Source organism: Hemiscyllium ocellatum, chromosome 20, assembly GCF_020745735.1.
Source record: "Hemiscyllium ocellatum isolate sHemOce1 chromosome 20, sHemOce1.pat.X.cur, whole genome shotgun sequence".
Taxonomy (NCBI): Eukaryota; Metazoa; Chordata; class Chondrichthyes; order Orectolobiformes; family Hemiscylliidae; genus Hemiscyllium; species Hemiscyllium ocellatum.
In genome coordinates this window covers 76,425,984-76,453,623 of record NC_083420.1, presented here as the reverse complement: position 1 = coordinate 76,453,623, position 27,640 = coordinate 76,425,984, and positions in this window count along the sequence as shown.

Sequence of the window (27,640 nt, the reverse complement as noted above, 5' to 3'; positions counted from 1 at the left end):
GTCCAGTGTAACTGTTACCTTTCACGTTATACTGGTGTCATTACTACCTGGCTGCTGTGTTCGCACTGTGTCTCGTGTGTGGGTCTTGTGATTTTGAGTTTTACTTGGCCAATATACCCAGAATTCCTTGCTGTTTGGCTAAGTTGGCCATCCACCCGAGTCTTAGCAGCCGGCAGGCTGCTACCTGTTCTCGTTTTTGAATGGAAAGAAGTTGACGCAAATGAGGTTCAAACCTAATTGTAAAACGTGGTTCTGTTTGGTGTCAGGCCTGATTCTCCACTGACTGTCCTATGGTCTCCTGTTGATTGTCTGTGTTCAGTCCTTCTAGGGCTCGGTTAAATTCGCCCAGTCTGGCCATTCACCGGTGACACTCCTGTCCCATGTGCTGTGGCCAGATCATTAAGGGGGTCCCTTCTGTTTCATCTGTTAACTGCTGGTTTTCCCTGGGAGTTTAATGACTAATCAATTGCGAGGGTCTGGTAAGTGAAGGACAAGCTGGGGGAAGAGCCTTTACTCTTGGTCTGAGCCCGTTGTTAGGTTTGTTCCCGAGGAATTCTCCCTGTCTGAACTCAGAACCCTTGTTCAGGCTGCGTGCTAGACATCCCACTGCCATGTACCCATTCTCAGGGAATCCCCACCAATTCACCTCCGAATCCTGTGCTCCTGTAGCACAATGTAGGAATCCCATAGGGTTTCTTATAGAACATGAGCTGATGGTTCCACCTGAATCCCACTGATTCCGCAGGGTGGACCCAGAGGGTCCCACTGACACACACTGCGCTGCCTGGTGGGTCATACCACAGGATGCTGGGTACATTCTTCTCTCTTGGGCCTGTGCCACATCCTCTCGTAGAGTAATTACAAACCTCATACGCAACACACAATAAACACTCCAGAAGGTCACATCACTGCCTTGGGTTAGCCACTCCGGTGTACTTCCTAAATAGACAGCAAGAGTATTTTCTATAAATGTATTCATCCACTACCTGACACCGTATTCTACATAGCATTAAAATAATTCACATGTCCAATTGTCACCCATTCCTGCCCCACTCCCCTCCCCCGCAGGGTAGAATAAGTCGGCTCCATGGGCAGGATGTGCTGGGGAGGATTGGGTAACATCCCAGGGTGTAAATGGATGTTTCCCAGAAACAATAGCTGTTCCTGATTGGTTACCACATGGCAGCTTGTGCCCTCATGTCGCTGGAGAGCTTTAAGGCTATTTGCATTACGGGGTTGGCCCTGTCATCCTCACTGGAAACGCTGTAGGCTGATTCCATTCCAGCTGTTGCTGTCAGGATGGTACCCCTGGGGCGGGCCCCTTTCCTAGATTTTCCATTGCTCAGTGGGAATTTAAAGTACCCGGCAGTCGTAAATGAAATTAGCCACAGGGCACTGTTTGAGTTTGGGATCATATGTGGGAATTATCTTCGTTTGGGGGGGAAGGGGATATGTATGGACAATGAGTTTGTCTGGGCTCCGTCCTGTATTCCTGCCCTTCCATTTGGTCCTCCAGTTTGAAGTGGGGGGCAATAAGAAGTCTGGGCTCTTAACTCCCTTTCCCATATTGCGATTAATTTGTGAAGGACACAAGCTCATTTCAAGAGGGGTCAGAGGATTTAAATCCCAGACATGCGCCCTTCCCTCTTTTGACACATGGGAGACAAGGGATCGGACTCAGTTTCTCCTTGCTGTGAGAGTGTGTGTCATGTCCCCGAAATCGCAGAAAAACTGGACACAGAGTCACCAGGTGAAGCTGCTGGGGTGTTCCCCTTGTTGTTCTGCAGTTATGTGGCGCCTCTTTGGAGCTGCCCATATCCTGCCCTACAACAATGAGGACCACCTTCTTCATTTCGTCAAGGGCCCCTTCTCTCGCTGCTGGCCCTCAGGGAAGGATGAATGGCCCACTGTAATAAGGCACATGATGATTTATTTGGATTGTTCCTCGGAGTCCAGTCCGGGAAGGACAGATAATCGGAAATTTCCATCCAAACAATTATCAGGGTTTGAGGTGGGCTCAAGGAGAGTCCCCTTTCTGGTGCTGCCCACCAGCTGGGTGGCTGCATTGGGTGTTGGGTGTGTCATGCGACCATGAGCTGTTTGACACTGGGTAAATACAGGATTTGTGAGATTTGGTTTGGGCTGTGGGTCAGGGTTGGGGGCTACAGGTGCAGTTACGTGGGAGAAAGGGAGTGGGGATTCCATCCGCCAAATCATTAGTAAGGACAAATTATATTCCTGGAGCTGAGAATTTGTCCAGTACTCCTACCATGACCTCTCCACTCTGTACCTTCGCTGGTGTATGTTTTCAAAAGTTCTGTGGCTTCCTCTTTAACCAACCTCCAACCAGCCTATACATTCTGGTGCAGCATTTTAGCTTCCACTATGCTTTCCATGACCACCCAACAAAATTCACTGGCTTATCCTTTCTTCCTTCATCTGGCTTCCCAATGCTTTTCCTAACTCACCAACACTGTGTTTTCATGTGGTCTAATTTATTGCAGTGAAAACACTGGAGATTTCCAACTTCTCTTTCTCCTTCAAAGGTTTCCATTTTACCCTGTGGGAAGTTATCCCTAAGATCATCATCGAGATCTACTGTTCCCTTTCCACGTGAGGATTTCTCTTTTCCTCAATTTCTCTCGCTGGTAGATTGAAAATAATTCTCAAAGCCAAACTTTGATTTCTGGACAAAATCACATTCATCAGCGACTTTTGCTGCTGATCTTGCCATTTCAAATCTCTGCTCTTCCGCATGGGTTCGCACTGCTTCAGGAAGTGAATTTTTGAAATCCTGCAACATAATTGCTTCTCTAAGAACATCCTTATACACCTGCCAAATTGATTTGTTTGATCCTTTCAGAGATCCTTTTTCAGTTTTTACCAGGGTCACTTCGTGAATTCCTGGAACGTTGTCTATAGGCTTCTGGCACAAGCTCATATGCACTTAAGATAGCTTTATTCACCTCCTCATATGCCTCAGATACATCTTCTGATAGCTCACTCGCTCTACCTGCAAGCTTTATTTGGATCAACAAAACCCACATGGTCACTGGCCATCATACTTGTTTCACTACCTTTTCAAATGAGATGAAAAAGGCTTCTTCAGTTTTATTTTAAAATTACTTACTGGTAGCGGAGAGCGGTGTTTTCCCTTTCACAGAAGGAGCAGGAGCAGCGGGGGAAGTGACGAGGACCAGAGGGGCAGCCGGGAAGGAAAGCAGTGACCATATATATCAGCAAGGCGGCTAAACCCAAGACTCTACAACTGCCCCGCCCTCCTCCTCTAACCTAGTTAATAAGGTAAGGTTCATTCTAAACTTCGTCTATTGAATATAAGTTTGTTACTGATTTTATAGCAACTTGAACTAAGCTTTCTACCTTAGTACTGAGTGCATGTTCAGATAAGTCGGGGATGGATGCTAGGGCAGTTGTTTGCTCCTCCTGCAGAATGTGGCAGATGGGAGACATGGCACACGTCTCCGCTGGCTACACCTGTGGGAAGTGCACCCAACTCCAGCTCCTTGAAAACCGTGTTAGGGAATTGGAGCTGGAGCTGGATGAACTACGGATCATTCGGGAGGCTGAGGGGGTAATTGAGAGGAGTTACCGAGAGTTGGTCACTCCTAAGGCTCAGGAAAAGGATAAATGGGTTACAGTTAAGGATGGAAAGGGGACAGTCAGACAATGCAGAGATCCCCTGTAGACATTCCCCTCAGCAATAAGTATTTTGGATACTGCTGGGGGGGATGACCTTCCGGGGGAAAGCCATAGCAGTCAGTTCTCTGGCACTGAGCCTGACGCTGTGGCAAAGAAGGGAATGGGGCAAAATAAAAAAGTACTTATGTTAGGGGACTCGATAGTCAGGGGAATCGACAAGAGATCTTGTGGTCAGGATCGGGTTTCCCGGAAGTTATGTTGCCTCCCTGGTGCCAGGGTGCAGGACGTCTCTGATCGGGTTTATAAGGTTCTAAAAGGGCAGGGCGAACAGTCATAAACCTTGTTACATATTGGCACTAATGATATAGCCAGAGAAAGGATCGAAAAAATAAAAAGTGATTTCAGGGAGTTAGGATGGAAGCTGCAAAGCAGGACGAACAGAGTAATGTTCTCGAATTTACGACCGGTGCCATGAGATAGCGAGGCGAGGAACACAGAGCGAGCGCAGCTTAATACGTGGCTGTATAGCTGGTGTAGGAGGGAGGCCATCAAATATGTAGATAATTGGGATACCTTCTTGGGAAGGTGGGACCTGTACAAGAAGGACGGGTTGCATTTGAACTGGAAGGTGACCAATGTCCTGGGTGGAAGGTTTGCTCAAGTAGTTCGAGAGGGTTTAAACTAGTATGGCAGGGGGGTGGGAACCTGAGCTGTATACAGGAGGTGAGAGTTGATGCAGATGAGGCAATAGCAAGAGGTAGACCAGCTATTGGGAAGCATTTCCCTGGCAAGAAACCAAGGTATCAGTTTAAGTGAGTTTGCTTTAACGCAAGGAGTATCAGGAATAAAAGTGACGAAGTTCAAGCATGGATCACCACCTGGTGCTATGATGTTGTGGCCATAACAGAGACATGGGTTTCTCAGGGGCAGGGATGGTTGCTGGATGTTCCAGGGTTGAGAGCATTTAAAAAGAATAAGGAGGGGGTAAAGAGGAGGAGGTGTAGCACTACTAATCAGAGAGGGTATCACAGCTACAGAAGCTTCCATTGTCAAGGAAGTTCAGTGCTGTACTGTTCTATGTTCTATGTTCATTCTTCTCATTGAATTTAGACAACAATTGAATATATTTAAATAGTTTCTTGCCTGGGCTTTGGCCACAATGGATTTGCTCATCCTCACTCAGTTTACTTTCATTTTCATCCATTTAAGCAGCCTTTTCTGTCTCAGTGTCAATATCTGAAGTTTGAAATTCCTTTCTTGCTTCCTTTCCTTTCCTGTTTCTCCTTTTCTCACCCTTCCCTTTCTCTTTCTCTCCCTTTTCTCTCTCTTTCTCCATCTTGCTCATCTCTTTCTCTCATCTTTTTTCTTTCTGTTCTGTTCAAGATGTTCATTCTTTTGCTCTTTCCTCTGCTTTCAATCATAATTGAAACTGTTTCATTTCTGTTGCCCTTTCCTTGTCTCTTGCCTCTAACTTAAGCTGCTTATTTTCAGTTGAACATTAGCCATCTCCAAAGATTCTGATGGTGTTTCCAGGAAAGGTAATGCTGAGCTATTGCTGTAATTATCTCTCCTTTCCTCACGGAAGGAGGCAGATCTTAACCCAGGCTGCCTGCTAATTCCAGCAACTTGGGCTTACTCACATTTTGGAAAAACCCCCAAGGTCACCTCTTCCACGCCCAGAAAACACTTGGTAACTGAAAGAGTCATTGCTATCCCTACACCCAGAACAAAAGGTACTAATACCTACCACTCACTGCCTTCGAGAACAACAACCCTTTTCCAAAAGCGGAATAAGGGAACAAATTCGGGACAAGCCCCCAATCCGTTTTGAATCAGGCTAGAGCCCTCCAAGCATTTCAAGCAGGTAGCCCAGACCCTCGCTTTGCTGGTTGTTTTAAGCAGGTGTGTAGCGGATATTCCAGGAGAGATACAGCCGGCCTCACCACTTAGTTTTAAACAAAACAGAATGCATTTACAACATAACCGAATGAAACACAAACAAAAGAGAACAGAATATGGAATAATTTAACGTATTGGAAAACGCAACAGGTTATCCCACCTTAATAATGTTGTTCCAAATACTTGCAACAATCCCCATAAACAGTCATTGGCACAAAAGGGAAAATCAAACCCAGACTCTTACAGGAGTGAAGTCAGAGAGAGAGGACCAGTCCGGACCTATATCTGTAGGCCAAGAAGCTTCAGAACACGACTGCTAAATCAAAAACCAGACCAGAGAGAAGCTGAGCTGGGAGAACGAGCCATTCCCCTTTCAAGGGTTTAAGTGTCAAAAACTTGAAAACCTGTTTCTTAAGGCAGTGTCACTCAGCTATAAATAAACTGACCCTAAAACCCTTTAACTTAGACTTTTTCGGAGACTGTGTCTTTTACGACCTTTCTGAAGACTAACCCAAGGACAGCATCACCTTGTTAAAGGAGCAGCTTCATCACACTCAGCAGGTCTGGCAGCATCGAGAGAGGGAAATCCGAGTTAACGTTCCATCTCCAGAGTCGTTCTCAGAACTGGATCAGAAACTTTCCCAGCAACTGGATTGTTTTGATTTGTTATTAGCATATGTAACTAAGTGGAAAGTTTGGTTTTGTGTTCGGAATAGATACATCATAACATACAAAGACATACAGATAACAAAGTGATGCAGAAAAAGTTACGTTAGCACAACAAGAGGGTACAAAAGTAAGATCAACATCAGATTTAAAATTTGAGAGCTCCATGCAACAGTAAAATAACAACAGGGGAGATGCGGATCTTGAAACTGCTGGTACGTGTGATTAAGCTTTTGCATATTCTGCATGGTGGAAGAGTTTGGAAGCATTATATACAGGATGGGAGTGTTATTTGATGATATTGGCTGACTTTCCAGGAACGAGATGTGCAGATGCAGTCAATCTGTAGGAGGTTGGCTTGTGTGATGATCTGGGCTTTGTTCACAACTTTCCGACGTTCCTGGGTGGAGAAGGTTCCGGACTAAGCCGTGATGCTCCCAGATGGAATGTTTGATGTGGTGCATGTGAATAGGTTGGTGAGACTCCTTATGGACATTCTGAGGAAGAAGGAACATTATTCTGTCTTCTTGATCCTCACATCTCCGTGGGTGATCCAAGACAGATTGTTGGTTATCTTCACTCCCAGGAACTTGACGCTCTCGACCATATCCACCTCAGCTTCTGTTTTGGTTTCTGATTTCAAGCGCCCACTGTTCTTTTACAAGGTATTACTTTCCAGTTCCACAATGGAGGCCTCAGATAACCTTCATTATGAGTGATGTATTTTTCATAGAATAACATACTCGTGTAGTAACAGAGCAAGTCAACATTCTTTCAGCTTGTTCTTTTCTGTTCAGAGTCACACACTAATACAGCATGGAAACAAGCCCTTCGCCCCAAACTGCTCCATGCTGACCATGTGCTAGTTCCAATTGCCTGCACTTGGACCAAATCCTTGTCGACTCTTTCCATTGATGTACCTATCCAAATAAATTTTAAATGTTGTTATTGTCGCTCCCTCAACCACTTTCTCTGGCAACTCATTCCATTTACTCTCTACATAAGACGTTGCCCCTTAGGCCCTTGCTAAATCTTTCTCCTCTCAACGTCAACTTATGCACTCCAGTTTTCAATTCTCCATCCCTGGGAAAAAAGGCAATAAGCATTCATCCTACCTCTGCCCCTCATGATTTTATACATCTCAATAAGGCGTATCTCCTCCATTTCAAAGAATATATTCCTATCCTGAACAACCGCTCCTGATGAATCAGTCCTATGAATCCTGGTAACATCTTTGTAAAACTTCTTTGCTCTCTTTCCAGTAATAACTATGTCTTTCCTATAAGAGGGTGACCATAAGTGAACACAATATTCTAAGTGCGACTTCACCAGTGACTTATATAGCTGTAACATAATGCCACAACTCCTTTATTCGCTCTTTGACCAATGTATGCCAGCATGCTAAATGCCTTCTTTACCTACCTGTGGCAGCACCTTCAGAGGACTTTATAATTGTACTCCGAGGTCCGTCTCTTCCACAGCACTCCTCAGTACCTCAGCATTTACTAGACAAGTCCTACCTTGGTTTGATTTTCCAAAGTGCAACATCTCATATTTAACTGTATTGAATTGCATTTGCCAATCTTCAGTCCACTTCCCTGCAAAGTTTGACAAACTTCATCGCTATCAACGATACCTCCTAATTTTCTATCATCTACAAACATTCTCATCATGCCTTGTACATAGTCATCCAGATCATTTATGTAAATAACAAATTCCAAAGGTCCCAGCACGGAACCCTCTGGCTCATCACTAGCCACAGGAAACCAGTACAAGAAATTACCTTCAACAATTGGTTGCTACTATTGAGTAAATTTTGAATCCAATTAGCTCGCCCTCCCTGTTTGCCATGTGACCCAACAGTCATGACTAGCCAGCAATGCAGGACGTTTTGAAGGGCTGTACTAAACTCAAATAGACCACCTCCACTGGCCTACCCTCATCTACCCTCTTTGGGGTCAATTTAAAATTGAAACCTGGCAATGACCAAGAACCAAGCTCGGATCACCTGCTCGCAAAGCAGCTGTGCTCAAAACACTATACTAACGTTTCTCACTGATGGATTTCTGGGTGTTCATTGATGTAGTAGGTGAAGATAGTTAGACCTAGGAAGCTTCTTGAGGAGTTCTTGCAGAGATGTTCTGTAGGTGGACATGAATAATAACAACTGTCTTTCTTCTTGCTAGTTATTGCTGCAACCGGCAATACAGTGGTATACAGTGAGAGCTGGTTAACTGGATTCAAACTGACCGAATCAGGCGGTAAATTTTGAAGGTTGGTTCTCGGAATGGTGGCCTATGGCTAGTGGTGAACCACATGCGTTAGTTTTCTCTTGATTCTTTTGACTGTGGTTTTCCTTAGCTTCCTAGTGTCACACTCGGTCAAATGGTTCCTTGATGTTCACAGGAGTTCCTCCCACTTCTCCTCTTGAGATCAACTTCTTGGAATTCTTTGATTCAAGGTTGTAAACAATGGCCCATGTTTCACCTCAACTGGCCATCAGTAAGCAGTTTATTATTGACCAGGTATTGCTTGTTAGCCCTGTTAATGACACCTCTGATCCCATTTCCATGTTAGAGAATGGGCAGATGAGTCGTTAATTAACAACATCAGATTTGCAGTCTTTTTTCTGTGTAAAACGTGCGTGGTTAGTTTTTCACATTCTCGGTCCAGGGCAGTGCTGTTGCTCCATCAGAACACTTTGGCTCGGCATGTGACAAGTTTTCGATATTTAAGTTGCCAGGCTGCACCACCTTTTCAGTATCCAGTGCCTCCTGTAATTCCATAATACCAGGAAGAGTGAATTGAATTGGCTGGAGATTAGGATTTGTGAACATGGGGTCCTCAGGAGGACGCTGAAATGGATCATCGTCTTGGTATTTTTGGTTGAAGATTGTTGCAAATGTTTCAGCTTTATCTTGTGCACTGATGTCCTGAACTTCCCCTTTACTGAGGGTTTAGTTGTTGGAGAGGAGCCTTGTCATTCAGTGGTTTAATTGTCCACCAACTTTTCTGACTAAATGTGCCAGAGCGTAGATTTGTAGAACTTCGAACTGATAAAAAAAAAGGCAAATTACTGGTGAAACAGCAAGTCTGGAAGCATCAGTGGGGAGAAAGCAGAGTCTCATTAGTTGTGTGATCGCTTAACTCTGTCCGTCACTTGTTGCAGGCAAAAGTCGCCCTGGTTTGTAGCTTCACAAGTATGGAACCTCATATATTGGTTTTCAGTGTTGCTGTTTGTCCATGTTGTTGTACTCTTCATTGAAACAGTCTGAAGGCTTCTTGTTCATATTGTTACCCAGATGCCTTTTTAGTTTTGCAATTGTACCAGCATCCACCTTAGAGCCATAGGGACATACAGCATGGAAACAGAATCTTCGATGCATCCAGTCCAAGGTGAATGTCATCCCAAACTAAACAGTCCTTAACCGCCTGCTCCTGACCCATATCCCTCCAAACCCTTCCTATTCATGTATCCATCCAAGTATCTGTATTCCAGAGTACAGAAACAGTGAATTCCGAGAACGGATGGAAAAACAGCATTCTGATTTGAGTATACAGATAGAGAAACAACACTCTGGACTGCGAGTACAGATAGAGAACCAACTGATTGAATTCAGATTACAGATAGATAAACAGCACATTCAACTGTGAGTACAGATAGACAAACAACATAGTGAACAGCGAGTGGAGTAGAGACGCAACACATTCAACTCTGACAACGAATGAAGAAACAACATTTTGATCTGAGAGTACAGATAGAGAAACAACACACTGAACTGAAAGTATAGATAGAGAAAAAGTACACCGAACTGTGAGTACAGATGGAGAAACACCTGAGAAATGTGAGAACAGAAATAAAAACAACATACTGAACTGCGAGAACCGATGGACAAAAAAACACACTGAACTGAGAGTACAGAAACAACACATTGAACTCCGAGAATGGAAGGAGAAACAACATTCTGATCTGAGAGTACAGATAGAGAAACAACACACTGAACAGTGAGAACAGGTACAGAAACAACACACTGAATGGAGAACAGCATGAGACAAAGAGACAACACGGCGAACCAGAAATAGTCAGAGACAAAATGACAACACTGTATACCATGAATAGAAGGAGAGAGACAGGTAAATTGAGAATACACGAAACCGGAAACAGAGCTAGTGAGATTGACAACACGTTGAACTTGGCAAAGAGAGACAGTCAGCACAGTGAACTGGAAAGCGATACAAAATGTGACTGCACACTGAATACAGAATAGAAAATGTCATAGTGACAAACATTGAAGAGCGAAGAGAGAGAGAGAGAGAGACAAAGAGTGTGACAACACCCTTATCTGGTCACAGAGGAAGACAGAGAGACAATACATTGTATTGGGAATCGAGGGAAATAAACGGGCAACTCACTGAACTGGGAATAGAGAGAGATAGAGAGACAGCCCACAGTTTAGGGAAAAGAGAAAGACAGAGAGACAGCAAGCTGAGTTGGGAATACAGATAGTGTGACAAGAGAGGGAACTGGGTACAGAGCGATAGAGAGACAACACACTAAACTGGAAATACAGAGCGATATTCTGTCAACTCATTGATATGGGAATGGAAAGAAACAATCAGACAACACAATGACCTTCGAAAAGATAGAGACAGAGAGTGTGACAACGGACAAAATTGGGCATAGATAGAATAAGTTCAGAACTGCAGAGTGAGAACAGCTTAAACTAGGCATTAAACTAGGCATAGAGAGGGAAATAGAGTGAGAATACACAGTACTTGGAATAGTCAGAGACAGTTAGACAACACACTGAACTTGGAATGGGACAAGGCCGAATGACAAATCCCTGAACTGGGAATGGAGAGAAATGGGATCAACACATTAAAGAGGGAATAGAGAGACTCACAGTGACAACGTGCTGAATAGTAAAGAGAGATACATAGAGTGTGACAACACACTGATCCGGGAACACAGAGAGAGAGCGAGAGAGAGAGAGAGAGAGAGAGAGAGAGAGAGAGAGAGAGAGGGACAACACAGTGAAATAAGAACGAAGAGAAGCAGAGAGACATCACACTGGAGCTCAAATACGGAGATACAGAGTGAAAACTCGCTGAACTGGGATCAGAAAGAGACACAGACAGAGTGAGTGGACACAGAATGGGAATAGAGTGAGACAGAGTGACAACACAGTGATCTAGGAATAGAAACAGAGAGACAATGCACTGAACAGGGAAGAGAGAGAGATAGAGAGTGAGAATCCACACACTGAAATGGGAAAGCTAACAGGCAAATAGCCAACATACTGAAATGGCAATATGGAAAGTCAAGAGTCAATGTGACAACACATTAAACTAGAGATGTTAACTAGGTTAGTGATTACTGAAGGTATTGCGGGATGGTAATTGGGTTAGTGCTTACCATCGGTGGTTAGGGATATTAAGCGGGTTAGTGACTACTGTCAGTGTTGAGGGATGGTAACTTGATTAGTGATTACTGCCAGTAGTTAGGGGCGTTAACCTGGATAGTGATTACTGTCAGTGGTTAGGGATGGTAAAGGGGTTAGTAATTACTGTCGGTGGTCAGGGGCATTAACCAGGTTAGTGACTACTGTCAATGGTTAAGGATATTAAAAGGGTTTGTGATTACTGTCAGTGGTTAGGGGAGCTAACCAGGTTAGTGATAACTGCCAGGGGTTAGAGATGGTAACCGGTTTAGTGATTACCATTGGTGGTTATGGATATTCATCAGGTTAATAATTGCATCCGTGGTTCGGGATATTAAAAGGGGTAAGGATGCCTTCCTTGAAGAAGCTCTCTTCCTCCCTCTACAAGGATTTCAGTGAGTCTATCTCTCACTGCACCCACCCCCACCCCCCCCCCCCAGGTCATCTCCTCTGCACAGAAGCATTCCTGATGAAGGGCTCTGGCCCGAAACATCGAATTTCCTGTTCCTTGGATGCTGCCTGACCTGCTGTGCTTTAACCAGCAACACATTTTCAGAAATGATTACTGTCGGTGATTACTGTCAGTGGTTAGGGATGTTAACCCGGTTAATGATCGCTATCACTGGTTGCAACCATCCCACTCCACCTAAACCAGGCTGTCACTGAACTGCACCAGTTGGCGATGGAAGCAGCGAACGTTGTTTGAGCTACCAGCATCAAAGATGGAGACGGTGCTGTGCGGATGCTACAGCGGAGGACGCCATCTTTGATGCTGGCAGGCAGGGTCGTGTGGGGTCAGAGATCAGACATATGGTCACATCAGGTAGGCATCATCCAGAAGTGACAGGTCAGTCAGAGTTTACAGATATAATCCCCTCTGTTCAAATTATATAGGGGACTATTCAGTTATTGAGCATCCCAGTGTCTCAAATGCATGTAAATATGATCTTCTACAAATAAGAGATACCTTTGGTTTGTTTGGTGTGAAAAATTTAATTTCCAGTGTTTGTTCATTCTTATGCTCCTGGACAGAACCAAACTGCTTCAGATGTGGATCTGTTAATATCGGACCTCTCACTATCTCCCAGGGGATGAAGGACCCCAAAGGCCCACATTACCCCATTCTGGGCAGAAACCTGAATCCCTAGGGTTTGTACTTGGTCCTGGCCTTTCCTACTAGGGCCTGATGTACATTGCTCAGTGTTGCAGGTAGACAGGACACATGCAGCTGCTTGGAGTTCTCTACACTCCTCTTCCAGATTGCCACTGTATCCTGAGGCTGCTTCCCGTTCCAAATGGCCCTCTATCCACTGGAATGGGCTTTTTCCAATTGGAACTGGAGTTGTCCCGTGTCAGGAGGCTTTCCTACAACGTTCTGTCCTGTTCCTTGTGGAAGAGCTCTCGCTCTGACACAGTCTGTAGTTTTCCCTGGAGTGACCGGATCTCAACTGCCTTCTCGTGATCGCGGTCCTCCAGCTTATAGACAGCAGCAAGCAGAGTACGATGTTCTTCAGGAAGAATCGATAAAGAGACCTTCATTGAAATGGAGAGACGTACGGCTGTACGACTTTCAGAGTGATTGTGTGTAACATTTACAATCCTCAGCAGAGGGCGATTATACAGTGAGTGTGGGTGAGTGTGTGTGTGTGAGAGAGATATTCACAGAGTTGTTGTGGTTCCGTTCGCCGAGCTGGAAGTTTTTGCTGCAAACGTTTCGTTCCCTGGCTAGAGAACATCATCAGTGCTATTGGAGCCTCCTGTGAAGCGCTGCTTTGATGTTTCTTCCGGTATTTATAGTGGTTTGTTCTTGCCACTTCCGGGTGTCAGTTTCAGCTGTAGTAGTTTGTATGTGGGCTCCAGGTCGATGTGTCTGTTGATGGATGTTCTTGCCGCTTCCGGTTGTCAGTTTCAGCTGTAGTGGTTTGTATATGAGGTCCAGGTCCATGTGTCTGTTAATTGAGTTTGTGGATGAATGCCATGCCTCTAGGAATTCCCTGGCTGTTCTCTGTCTGGCTTGTCCTATGATGGTAGTGTTTTCCCAGTCAAATTCATGTTGCTGGTTGTCTGAGTGTATGGCTACTAGGGATAGCTGGGCGTGTCGTTTTGTGGCTAGCTGATGTTCATGGATGCGGATTGTTAGCTGTCTTCCTGTTTGTCCTATATAGTGTTTTGTGCAGTCCTTGCATGGTATTTTGTAAACTACGTTAGTTTGGCTCGTGCTGGCTATTGGGTCCTTTGTTCTAGTGAGTTGTTGTCTGAGTGGAAGTTGGTTTGTGTGCTGTTATGAGTCCTAAGAGTCGCAGTAGTCTGGCTGTCAGTTCTGAGACGCTCCTGATGTATGGTAGTGTGGCTAGTCCTTTTGGTTGTTGCATGTGCTCGTTCCGTGGTCTATCTCTTAGGCATCTGGTGATAAAGTTGCGTGGGTATCCGTTTTTGGCCAATACCTTGTATAGGTGTTCCTCTTCCTCTTTTCGCAGTTCTGGTGTACTGCAGTGTGTTGTGGCTCTTTTGAATAGTGTCCTGATGCAGCTTCGTTTGTGTGTGTTGGGGTGGTTACTTTCATAGTTTAGGACTTGGTCTGTGTGTGTTGGTTTCCTGTGTACCCTAGTGGCGAATTCTCCGTTGGGTGTTCTCTCTACTAACACGTCTAGGAATGGGAGTTGGCTATCCTTTTCCTCTTCTCTCGTGAATCGTATTCCTGTGAGTGTGGCGTTGATGATTCGCTGTGTTTTTCTATTTCTGTGTTTTTGATGATTACAAAGGTGTCATCGACGTATCTGATCCAGAGTTTGGGTTGGATTTGTGGTCGGGCTGTATGTTCTAATCTTTGCATAACTGCCTCTGCTATGAGTCCCGAGATTGGTGATCCCATGGGTGTTCCATTGATTTGTTCGTATATCTGATTGTTGAATGTAAATTGTGTGGTGAGGCACAGGTCTCGTCGTTTAAGTATGCCGTCCTTGTTGATAGGTTCGGCCTCCTGTGTTCTGTTATGTATGTCCAGTAGGTTGGCTATTGTTTCTCTGGCTAGGGTTTTGTCAATTGATGTGAACAGTGCCGTCACGTCGAATGATACCATGGTTTCTTCTTTGTCTATGTGTGTATTCCTGATGATGTCCAAGAATTCCTGTGTTGATTGTATGGAGTGTTTGGATCCGTTGACTAGGTGTTTCACTTTAAACACCAGACTTTACTCACAGAGTCTTACAAAAGGATATTGCTATTGGTAGTGCAGTAACTGACACTGTCCTGTGTGGAAAAATCATCAACACAACCCCTCATCTATTCCCTTGGTGATTAATTTAAAATTGGAATCTAGTAATGATCAGGAATCGAAACTGGGGCAATCGCTTCAGCTTTATCTTGTGCGCTGATTTGCTGGAACCCCCAAAACTGAGGGTTTTTTTGTTGGAGAGCAGGCTTCTCACGCAGTCATTTGTCCACCATCTTTTATGACAAAATGTGCCAAGCGTACATCTGCAGAACTCAGATGTGATGCAAAAAGACAAATTACTGGTGGAACAGGGCAGGTATGGCAGCATCAGTGGGGAGAAAGCAGAATCTCATTTGTTGTGTGATAACTTAGCTCTGTCACTTGTTGCAGACAAAAGTCTTCCTGGTTTGTAGCTTCAGCAGATAGGAATATCATATTTTGGTTTTCAGTGCTGCTGTTTGTATGTTATGTCTTCCTATTCATATACTCACCAAGATGATTTTTCAATGTTGTAATTGTGCCAGTTTCCACCATAGAGACATCAGGTAAGCATGGAATCTGACCTTTCGATGCATCTAATCCAAGCCGAACTTAATCCCAAACTAAATTGTGCCCACCCACCTGCTCCTTAGCCATATTCCTTCAAACCTTTCCTCTTTATGTATCCATGCAAATGTCTTTGTCCCACACATACATCACCCGCTGCATGAAGGCAATGCCCCTCAGAACGCTATGAAATCATTCCCCTCTCATTTAAATCCCATGCTCCTCAGTTTTGGACTCTGTGACCCTGGGAAAGACCTTGGCCATTTACACAATTCTTGCTCCCCATGATTTTATGAGCCTCTATAAATTCATCCCTCTGCCTCTGACGCCCCCAAAGTAAAAAAGACACCAGGCTATCCAATTTCTCCCTATAAGCCATACCCTCCAGACAGACATGTCGGGCATATAGTCTATGATTGTCAATGAAAAGTGTAATTCTGATGCTACAGATGGCTCACTAAACTTCATGGACACCGCGTCATGAGTTGGTAGGTCTGTTTGAATACTGCCCCATTTTACAGATGCAGTGCCACACCACATGATGCACTGTCTATAAAATGTGGGGCAGGCAGATTGGTGACAATGCCTTTTGTACTGTCCCAGCTCATACTGGTTGCTGAGAGTGTCTTGGTGATGAACACTGAATCTTCCCACACAGAGTCCATGGTCTGTCCTTTCCACATTCAATGTTGTGTTCAAAAAGGGACATTCGTGGGATGTGGTAATTGATAACCAGCAGAATGTTTCCGTGTCTGTGTTTAACCTGATGCCATCAGGCTTCATGGGGACAGGCATCAATGCACGCTTTCACGGTCCCCCCCCCACCTCCTTGAATATATTCCACGTGGCTGATTCCTCTGCTGGCTCTGTCCTGTCAGTGGGACAGGAACTGCCCTAAGAAGTTTATAGGCTGTCTGGGATATTGTCTGGAAAGTGGGATTCTGTGGGTGTGACTATTTTCGATTGTTGCTGGATTAGTCTGTGAGAAATATACTGCAGGTCAGGTTTATGTTTTTAAAATGATGAGTTAACCCCATTTTATTTCTATGAATCTTCAAATCAAACCAAAATTACACATTTTTTCAGTTGAAGGTTATTCACTTCAATAATCAGAATGCACACCTAATTATTGGTAAATTTAGTAACTGTAGCAACCAGCTGATTATGCTCAGCTTAATAACGGCAGTAAATAGCCGATTCATGTTCAGATGAGTAGGCACATGATCTTTGCAATGCCATACACATCAAAAATACGTTTGCGAAGTCCAGAATCTAAATATAATCTTTCTGGATCAAACTGACACCTCCAGTGTTGAGTGACTGGCTCCGAAATATCTCCAGACAGCTCCCAAACTGGATCTGGACAGTTATTGAAACATTTCCACAGAAATGACAATATGGACTTGCCCTTTGACAAGGTGGACATGCGTGGAGCAGATTGCCCAATGGACTAGCACAAGGCTCAGCACAATTTTCACCATTAATATGAAAGAACTGCCAATGACCATGTCTCATAAATTTCTCCATGTTGATGACATCTAGTGTGCCACATAAGCTTTATAATACTCTACTTTGGAGCAGATCCTTATGGAAGATGTTAGAAAAGTGATGGATTAAATGGCATCTTGCATTGAATCCCTCATCAACAATATCCAGTGCATGCCAGCTCCACAATCCAAACAGAATTGTGCATATACATTGATGGCCAGCATGATCATTGTGTGTAACTCAAAACATGACATTTTATGCAGATATTTTCAATAGTGTATTGACCATTAACAGAAAGTGTCATTTTTGAAGATCATAAATCCTTTGATCATAGCCATTTGATTGTCCAGTAAACAAATCCACCCATTTGTTTCGTTCAATTTTAAGACTGAAATCTAATGAAAACATAGCACACAAATTATGAGTCTGGTTATCGCACCCAGGATCAAATTATTATTTAGCCCAAGCACTTTGAAAATATCCAATTATTTTTTCATAGATTTTCCACACCTAATTGTTTTCATGACAATAATGTAACTATGATTCCAAATACTCCAGATACGTGGGCATATCAAGTTGGTTTTATCTATCTCACGTGTGATTAATCTGGGATATGAATCGCAGTGTCCATGTGCAGATAATCGGCTGAAAAAATCGTTATGAAGAGCTTTGAAATAGACAGGAAGGAAACTGGGAAATCAAAGCAAGCCAGGCAGCATCAAGAGGTGGAGAAGTCGATATTTCGTGTGTAACTCTTCTTTATGGCTGGATTATCAGCAGGTTGAGATGTCAACTTTTTTTGTCTCTAATGAAGGACTGTGAAGCAGAGATATTTACAGAATAGTGATATATTTCCAAATCAGGATGATGATTGACTTGGAAGGGAATTTGTAGTGCATTGTGATCCCATGTATCTGCTGCTCATGTACTTCGAGATGATTGTGGATTTGGAAGTTTTGTTTGAGGAACAATGGAAAATTTCTGCAATGCATCTAGTCGTTGGTACAAGTTGCTGCTCCTGAGGGTCAGTGGTGGAAATAAGATGGTTGTGGTGGCCATCAATTGAACGGTTTTATCCCGGATAGTGTCACGCTTCTTGAATGTTGTTGCAGCCTCAGCCATTTCTGCAAATGGGGAGTATTCCACCACACTTCTGAGCTGGGTCTTCCAAACAGTGGACAGATGGAAGTCAGGAAGTGCATTATTCCATGCAGTACTCCTAGCTTCTGACTTGTCTTGTCATCACTGTATTTAAAGGGAAAGTCCTGTTCAATTTCGCGTTAATGGTAATCTTATGATGGTGATTATTGAATAATCAGCATCAGTAAACCCAATAAATATCAAAGGATGATTGTTTCATTCTCTGTTGTTACAGTTGATCATTGTCTGTCATTAACGTGTCATGTATGCGAATTAGCACTTCTCATCCCAAGCTTGCATAATGTCCAGGTTTCACAGCATTTGGATAAGAAGTGCTTCAGTACCTGAGTACTCGCAAATGCTGCTAAAACAGTATAATCATTCGCTAATATCCCCGTGTCTGAACCTATGATGGAGGGAAGTCCATTGATGAAATTATTGAAGATGTCCAGACCTAAGTCAGTCCTTTGAGGAGCTTCTGCAAAGATGTCCTGCGGTTGTGATAACTGACTTCAAAGAACCACAACTTTCTTCTTCTCTGACAGGAATGACTCCCCCAGTGGGAGAGTTTCCCCCGATTTCCATTGTTTTCAGTTTTGCTCAGGCCTCTTGAAGCTACACCAGGACAGACACAGCCTTGATGTTAACTACAGTGAGACCCACCCACATCTAGAAATCAGCTTTTTCTGTCTATGTTTGGATTAAGGCTGGAGTGAAGTCAGGAGCTGAGCGGCGTCACTGAGCAGATTGTTGGTGTGCAGGTGCTGCTTCATAGCACTGTTGCTGAAGCTGTCATTCACATTTTCATGATCAATATCATATTTCTCTGGGTGACTTTGTCCTGTTATTTATGCACAGCACATACCTGGGCACATTTCCTCTCTCTCAGGTAGATGTCACTGCTGTAGCTCAGCAGGAACAGCTTACCCAAGGTGCAGCATGTTCTGGAGCGCATGGTATCTGGGATGTTGTCAAAAAACAGTTTTTACCTAGAGAAGGCCAAGATGGATCAACCATCAGCATTTCTGTCTGAAGAGTTTAGTGAATGGGTTTAGCCTTATCTTTTCATTGATCTACTGGGCTCACCCATTGTTGAGTATTGCAGATATATGTGAAGCCTCCTCCTTCTGCAATGAGTTGTTCTCTATCATTCATGACTGGAAGTGACAGGACTGCAAGCTTAGATCGAATATGTTGGTTGTAGAATTCCTTAGTTCTGACTGTCATGTCCTTCTCATGCATGTGGTGAATGTGTTAGTGAAGATCACAGATTGCAAGTCATTGCGAAGCAGGCAAGAATGGTGATAGAATTCTGTGGGCATCCACATTTAAGGAAGATATCCCATAATCCTTCACAGTCCACAGAGTCAAAGTCTCGAAGATTGAATCATACCATATGCAGGTTTTCTGCTGTTCCCTGCACTCTGCTTGGATTTGTCACGCACTGACAATCCTGGCCATTCAGTCTCTTGATGGACTGAAGCTGCGCTAAGACTCAGGAGGAGGTCTTCAGCCAATGGGAGGAAGGGATGAGGAGGATTCTCTTGATGACCTTTCCCATGACGGACATTGGGAAATCTCTCTATAGGGTTGGACCTGCCTTCCTTCTTGAGGTTCGTCACAATAAAGGTGTCTCTGACAACTTCCAGCATGCTCTCTTCATTCCAGAAAATAAGCTGAGGTGGATTCACATCAAGGATGACTCTCCGCCATATTTTAGTCCTTCACCGGGAATTCCATCTGAGCTGGTGGCCTTGTTGTTCTTTATTGGAGGTGTTTTTGTCCTCAGGGTGGGTTGGGGTTTTGTTGAGATGGTGGTGGGTCCCGTGTTGTGGGATTGTGTCATGAACACTTATGCTGAAGGCTGTGAATTGTTGGAGGAGGCCCTCGATGTACGCTCTCCAGCGAGTGTTGGTTGCCTCTCGATCTTTGATGAGGGAGTCTCAGTGTCTGTTTCTCAGTAGGGTCTCTCCCTGGGTACTCGGGCTGTGGATGGCTTTGATTTTGCTGAAGAAGCTGCACACATTGTGGCTGTCAGTGAGTCACTGACTCTCCTGCTGACTCTCCACCCACCATCTATTATTTAGGTCAACATTTTTTTGTTACACTTCAGCCTTCAGTTGTGTCTCTGCTTGTTTCCTTTAGCTGGAGTTTTGGTGGAGCTGCCAGTTCAGGAATACCTCACGTTTGCGGTCTCGGAGATCCTTGATCTCCTGCTCATTCTGACTGAGCCTGCCCTGGGGTTTCGTGGTCTAGAGGCCGTGTGTCTCCACACAGGTGCTAACTGAGGAATAGGGTGGACCAGATGCTGGGGACACACTGTGGCTCAGGTATCTTGATCATTATCAGGTTGATTGTGAGGCACTGCTGAGAAACACTTCCTTCAGCGGGATAGCAATAGTTCGAGGCTGGTGGCGAATGAGTCTTTTGTCTCCTCCATTGTTTCTAGGTTCAGGGCAGAGGCACTTATGGCTTTAATGTATTGCTTCAGGCCCAGGGTGTGTCAGAGGGTCATGAGGAGCTAATTTACCGCAGAGGGGGTTTTTCAGACATCTGACTAGTTTGTTTGTTATGGTGAAGCCAATCCAATGGAGACGGTATGTTGATTTTGCTTTTACAACAGAAGGTGCAATCGCCATCTTGTTCGTTTTGTTGCCCGTTATATCCCAGTCACAGTGGTGATGTCAATGTTGTAATGCTGGGCAATGACAGCAGTGTATCATTCAGTTCTATTGGTGTTGGTGTTCTCCATCAGGTTCCTGATGTTCCAGCTCCCAGATTCGTTTGGGGATGGGACAGGGTTGGGATCGAAGCTGCCTGTTTAGGGATCTCTTTGATGTGGAGTGGTCACTGCATACCAACCACCACACGTTCCCAACAGAGGGAGGTCTGGAGCCAATGGCAAGAAATATCTGAGAGAACTGAAATCAGGCTCTGCTCTCGGACCCTGTTGGGCTTGTTGGAACAGGGATGAGGTAGACAGTGCTTCTGATATCTCCAATTAATGGAGGGAAAAGATGCCTGAGATAAAACTGAGCAGCTGATTTTCCTCTTTCTGAAATACTCGTTTCTGACATAAGGGGCAAATTTATTTCTCCTTCTTAAGGAGTGCCTGAAAGAGCTTCTCAACATTATAATTACCAAGCAGACTGTGTCTGCCAAGACCATACAAGGAAATGCACTTGTCTTGGGCACTGCCTTCAAGATCCACAAAACAAAAATAGAGCTGATGATAATATTCCATATCTGATGTTTTACTTTTCACTGCAACAACAAAACCATTGATCAGGTACAAGATTTTATTGATTATATTACGAAGAAAGCCACTGCAGAACGAATGTGCGTGTGTCTGATATTACTGATGGGTATGTTAATCATGAATTGTGTGTTCATTCAATAAACTGTGTTTGGATTATAACTGTGTTTCCGTGGCTGAACAGTCACTATTTCAAGCTGACACCAATCAGATTTGCTGTCTCCCAGTTTTGAATCACCTCATTCATGATCCCTGTCTAATTGCTCTCCCCGTGCAACTTCACCACCCTGAACTGTGCCCCCACCACAGTTCGTCCATCATACACCCATCGCATATGAAAGTCACTCTGGATCTCCAAAAGTACAACATCCTCCTCCATCAGCGAGTCTGATTGGACTTGAGGCAGAGAAGCTGCAGGAGGTCTCACATGACACAGTGAGCAGTGATGGTGGAAGGAGAGAATGTTTGTGGATGTGGTATCATTCAAGGACCAGAAAAATCCAGATTATTCTGGATTAGGACAATTCTCTTGAGTATTGTTGGAGGTGAATTCATCCAGGCAAGTGGGGTGAGTTCTATCACACTCCCAATTTATGCCTTGTAGATGCTGAACAAAATCTAGGCAATGGGGAATGGGAAGTGCTCAGGAGGCAAGTTATTCTCTACAGGATTCCCAGCATCTGAACTGCTATTGGAGCCACAGGATTTGCTTGGCTGTGCCTATTCAGTTTCTGATCAATGGTACCTACTGGGAACTTAATCACGAAGCCCTGGTTTTAAAAATACAAATGCCAGATATCCTGACACTCTTAGAGAATTGGAGCAGTGTCAAGGACATTTTTCCTGTCAGTAAAGGGTGACTGCGTGATGGGATACCATCCTCTGTGAAGTTACTTCCCTAAATCCTGTAATGTTCTGAATACAAGCTGCCATCAGTAAGTCTCAGTTGCCAGGAGCACACATTGGGTCGTAATGTCTACAATGATTGTCATTTTCAGTCTGTTATTTTCAAAGGACCGATTCGCAGATACCAGTGCAACTATATTTAACATTGTCATCTAATTCATCACACATTCAGCAATAATAAGTTATGGAATATCAAAAATCTTTCAAATATGCAGGAAGTCTAAAATGAAGAGACTGAACATGTCTTATAAAATGTCCATAACCACAAATCCCCAAACAAAACCATCAGGAGCACTGTTTTCCTCTCCCTGTTCCGCTCAGACTCGTTTCCCCACATAAGTGTGGAACCTGGAACCTTACTGACCAGTTAATCAACACTATTATCATTTCCTGTGCTCTGTTTTTTTAATATTGCTTGTGTGACCTGATATTGTCAATTATCATCCAAACTCCATTGACATATGCTGTGGTGAATAGTGCCAGGATTTTGACAGAGGGACACAGCAGGAATCACCCTGATTCCAGATGGCTGCTCTAACATAGAGAGAGAGAGAGAGACGGAGAAATGGAGAGAGAGAGAGGGAGGGAGAGGGGTGAAGAGAGAGACAGAGAGAGGGAACTACTGGGGAGTATAACAGAAGAATCACCTCGCCTCTCAACACCTCACACCAGCCATCCAGCCAACTGAGCTAACTGACTCTGACTTTTGAAATTATGACGGGGGCAAGGTCTGTTATACAGTTAGCAATATTCCAAAAAGTGCCTCACCAATGCCCTGTAAAGACGCAACATGACGTCCCAACTCCTATACTCTCTCGAGGACACTATAAATCTTTTGGTCCTTACCATTAACTGTATATTTCCTGCTATGGTTTACTTTCCCAAAATGCATCGCCTCGCATTTATCTAAACTAAACTCCATCTGCCACTCCTCATCCCATTGGCCCATCTGATCATGATCTGGCTGTAGTCAAAGGTAACATTCGTCACTGTCCATGACACCTACAATTTTGGTGTCATCAGCAAACCTACGAACTATATTTCCGATGTACACATCCAAATCATTTATATAATTGATGAAACGTCGTGGACCCAGCCCCGATCCTTGTAGAACACCACTGGTCACAGGCCTCCAGTCTGAAAAACAACCGTCCACCACCTCCCTCTGTCTTCTACCGTTGAGCCAGTTCTGTATCCAAATGGCTAGTTCTCTCATATTCCATGAGATCCCACCTTACTCACCTGTCTCCCATGGGGAACATTCTCGTCCAACTTTCTGAAGTTCACATAGATCACGTCCACCGATCTTCCCTCATCAATCCTCTTTGTTACTTCTTCAAAAAACGCAATCAAGTTCGTGAGTCATGATTTCCAACGCACAAAGATATGTTGACTTTCCCTAATCAGTCCTCGCCTTTCCAAATACATGTACACCCAGTCCCTCAGGATTCCCTCCGACAACTTACCCACCAACGACGTCAGACTCCCTGATTTATAATTCCCTGGCTTCTCCTTACCACCTTTCTGAAACAGTGGCACCATGTTAGCCAACCTCGATTCTTCCGGCAACACACCTGTGACTATCAATGATACAAATATCTCAGTAAGTGGTCCAGCAATCACCTCTCTAGCTTTCCACAGAGCTCTAGGGTATCATCTGATCAGGTACCGGGGATTAATCCAGTTTTATGCATTTCACGATATCCAGCATCTTTTCCTCTGCATTATGGACATTTTCAAAATGTCACCATCCACGTTCCCATATTCTATATCTTCATCCAAGCCTGGAATTGGACTGACATCCCTCGAGTTGTGAGCAGGCATTGCTCAGCACTGTGCTGTAGTGCTGTCCCTTACTGTGGGAAGAGATTCACTCAATCATCCCAACTGTTGATACATGATCACATTCACACTGAGGATCTGGCTTGGGAACTGATACACATTCAATGTGTACACGCTAAGGAGAGGCCACTCAGATGTTGTCACTGCAGACCAGTTAGTATGAGGTAACCAGCTCAACCCACCGTATTCACACCGGGACGTGACATGGGTGGGGCAGGGGCAGGGCCATGGCCATGGCCGGGGGCAGGGCCAGGTGTGGCAGGGTGTGGGTGCAGGATCAGGACGGTGGGCGGGGCCTGTGGCGTGAAGGGGCGGAGCCTGAAGCAGGGTCGAAGGTGTGGACCATTTACCTGCTCAGAATGTGGAAAAGGATTCATTCATTTATCCAGTTGTCTGGCATACCAGTGAGTTCACACTGACCTTTGAACTATCCACACTCTGACATGCTCTAAAAGTAGCCGGGATCTGATTTCCCATCATGTGTTCACACATGTGAGACAATTTTGGTACTCTCACAGGGTGGCTAGGTTCAAGTGTCCTCTCCAACTCAGTATACTCCAGTGAGTTCACACGAGGGAGACACTGTTCTCCAGTCAGGATGATGGGAAAAGATTTGCTTCTTCATCCCACTTGTAAAGACACCCCTCACTTCACAGGATACTAGAATGATTGAATTATTCTAAGCACCAGCTCAGTTAAAGGGGCAAATATTCTGGGTAAATATCAAATAAATGTCAGCAACCTATTCAAGTGACATTCCACCCTCCCCGCCCCCAGGGAAAAGGCTTTAACTATTTACCCCATGCATGCCCGTCATGATTTAATAAACCTCCACGAAGCCACCCCTCAGCCTCTGACGTTCCAAGGAAAACAGCCCCAGCCTATTCAGCCTCTCCCTGTAGCTGAAACTCACCAAACGAGGCAACATCTTTTTTAAATAATTTCTGAACCCTTTCAGGTTTCACAACATCCTTCCTGTAACAGGGAGACCGAAATAGCACGCTGTATTCCACATGTTGCCTAACCAACGTCCTAGACAGCAGCAGAATGACTCCCAATTCCTAAACTCGACGCACTGACCAATAAAGTCAAACATATCAAAGAGATTCCACACTATCCAATCTACCTGCAATTCCACTTTCAAATAAATGTGAGCATAAGAACAAAGAACAATACAGCGCAGGACCAGGCCCTTTCGCCTTCCAAGTGTGCATTGCCACATCTTGCCCTTCTATATTAACGTTGCCTTCACTGAGAACATCCAAATCCCTCTAATCCCTTCTTACTTATGTCTTCATCCAGGTGCTTCCTGAATGCTGCTATTGTGTCTGCTTCCACCACCTCCTCTGGTAGCAACCTTTGTGTGAAGAACTTGCCTTGTACATCTCTTTTAAATGTCCTCCCCTCGAACTTTGTGCCTGTGTCCCCTGGTTAACTGATCCCCTCCACCCACACCATGAACCAATTCGAAATGGCTGACAGATGACTTTGGCTGATATTCTGGAAGACAGACACACTGACCAAAGGATATTTGGATGTGGAGAAAGTAAGTGTTTCGGTAAAACATTGTCCAAGCCTGAAATCTAATCGGAGTAGTTTGTAATGTTCTTACATCAAATGACAGATACCCAGGAGTGAGTTACAGATTGGAACACAGTCGAAGAATTAAGGGTTGTTTATGTTAAGAAGAACATATTCTCGGGATTGAGTTACACACTGGAATTTAATCGAAGACTCCAGGGCAATTTATATTGAGAAGAACAGATTCCCTGGAATGAGATACAGACCGGAATCTTGTGGAGGATTTCAACGCGGATGATGGGCAGAGACACAGAAACACGGGAGAGAGTTAAAGATAGAATCTTATTGAGGGATGCAGGATAGTTTATATTTAGAGTGATAAATGTATGGAAGTGAGTTACAGATTCAAATTTCATCGCGAGTATGATCGATTGAATAACAGATACCCGGGAGTGAATAGCAGACTGGAATCAAATCCAGGAGTTTGGGATGCTTCGTGTATGGAGTCACAGAGATATGGGAGTGAATTACAAATTGGAATCTAATTGACCTGCTTGAGTTGTTTTATATATATGGAATAGCACAGACCCAAGAGTAAACAGCAGACTGGAATTTAACTGAGAAGATTTGTGGTGGTTTAACTGTAGAATGATACATACTCTGGAGTAAGTTACAGACTGGAATCTAATCGAGGGATTGAAGGTCGTTTTTTTTTGCATACGGAATCACAGATGCTCAGGAGTGAGCTGCAGATTGGAATCTAATTTCCGGTCGGGTTGGGTTATACATGGAATAAAAGATGTACATGAAGGAGTTACAGATTGGAATTCAATTGATGAATCGGGGGTTTATTTATATTAAGATAAAACAAGAGTCACAAACTGGAATCTAATTGAGGGATTTGAGGTGGGTTATGTACAGAACAATAGCCTGACAATTAGGGCCCACAACGTTCAGGAGAGATGTAAGGAAGCATTTTGTTACACAAAGGATGGGAGATGTTTGAAACACTCTTTCACAAAAAGCAGTGGATAATGTTTTGTTAAGTGAAGGTATTGAGGGAAATTGGCCAAAGGAAGGCATATGGGGTTAAGCCTGAGATCAGCCATGATCCCATTGAATGATGAAACAGGAAGAAGGGCTGAATGCTCTACTCCTATTCCAAAATATAATCCCCATACACTGTCACCATCAAACACTCTTAGGAAAGGGGCAGGATGGGATTAGATAAACAATAAAGCTGCGTTACTGTATCCACATCAACCATTTCCTGAGCAGGGACATCACAGAGTGAAGCTCCCTCGATGATATTAATGTCAAAAATTTAAAAGGCAGATATAATCTTGTGAGAAATGTTAATTTAGACTGACTCTCTACTCTCCCCATCTAACCCACAGACACACACACACACAAACACACACAAGAATAGAACTATTCCACAAATTCTGTTTTGATTTGTTCTGATTCCGTTAGATTGCTGGTTCTGAACATCCACATGGGCAGTCGTCCTCATCCCATGGTGCCACGTCCTGCTCCCATATACACCATCTGATTCCAATCCGGAATGTGATGCAGGAGCCTCGCAGTGTAAGAGAGAGGTGAGACTTGAGCCTGACCAAGGTTCAAGGTTTGTGCGAAGATTTGTAGCTCGGGTGCTCGTTGTTGTGGTTCTGTTCGCCGAGCTGGAAGTTTTTGTTGCAAACGTTTCGTCCCCTGGCTAGGAGACATCATCAGTGCTCTGGAGCCTCCTGCGAAGCGCTTCTTTGATGTTTCTTTCGGTATTTATAGTGGTCTGTCCTTGCCGCTTCCGGGTGTCAGTTTCAGCTGTCCGCTGTAGTGGTTGGTATATTGGGTCCAGGTCGATGTGTTTGTTGATGGAGTTTGTGAATGAATGCCATGCCTCTAGGAATTCCCTGGCTGTTCTCTGTCTGGCTTGCCCTATGATAGTAGTGTTTTCCCAGTCAAATTCATGTTGCTTTTTGTCTGAGTGTGTGGCTACTAGGGATAGCTGGTCGTGTCGTTTCGTGGCTAGTTGGTGTTCATGTATGCGGATTGTTAGCT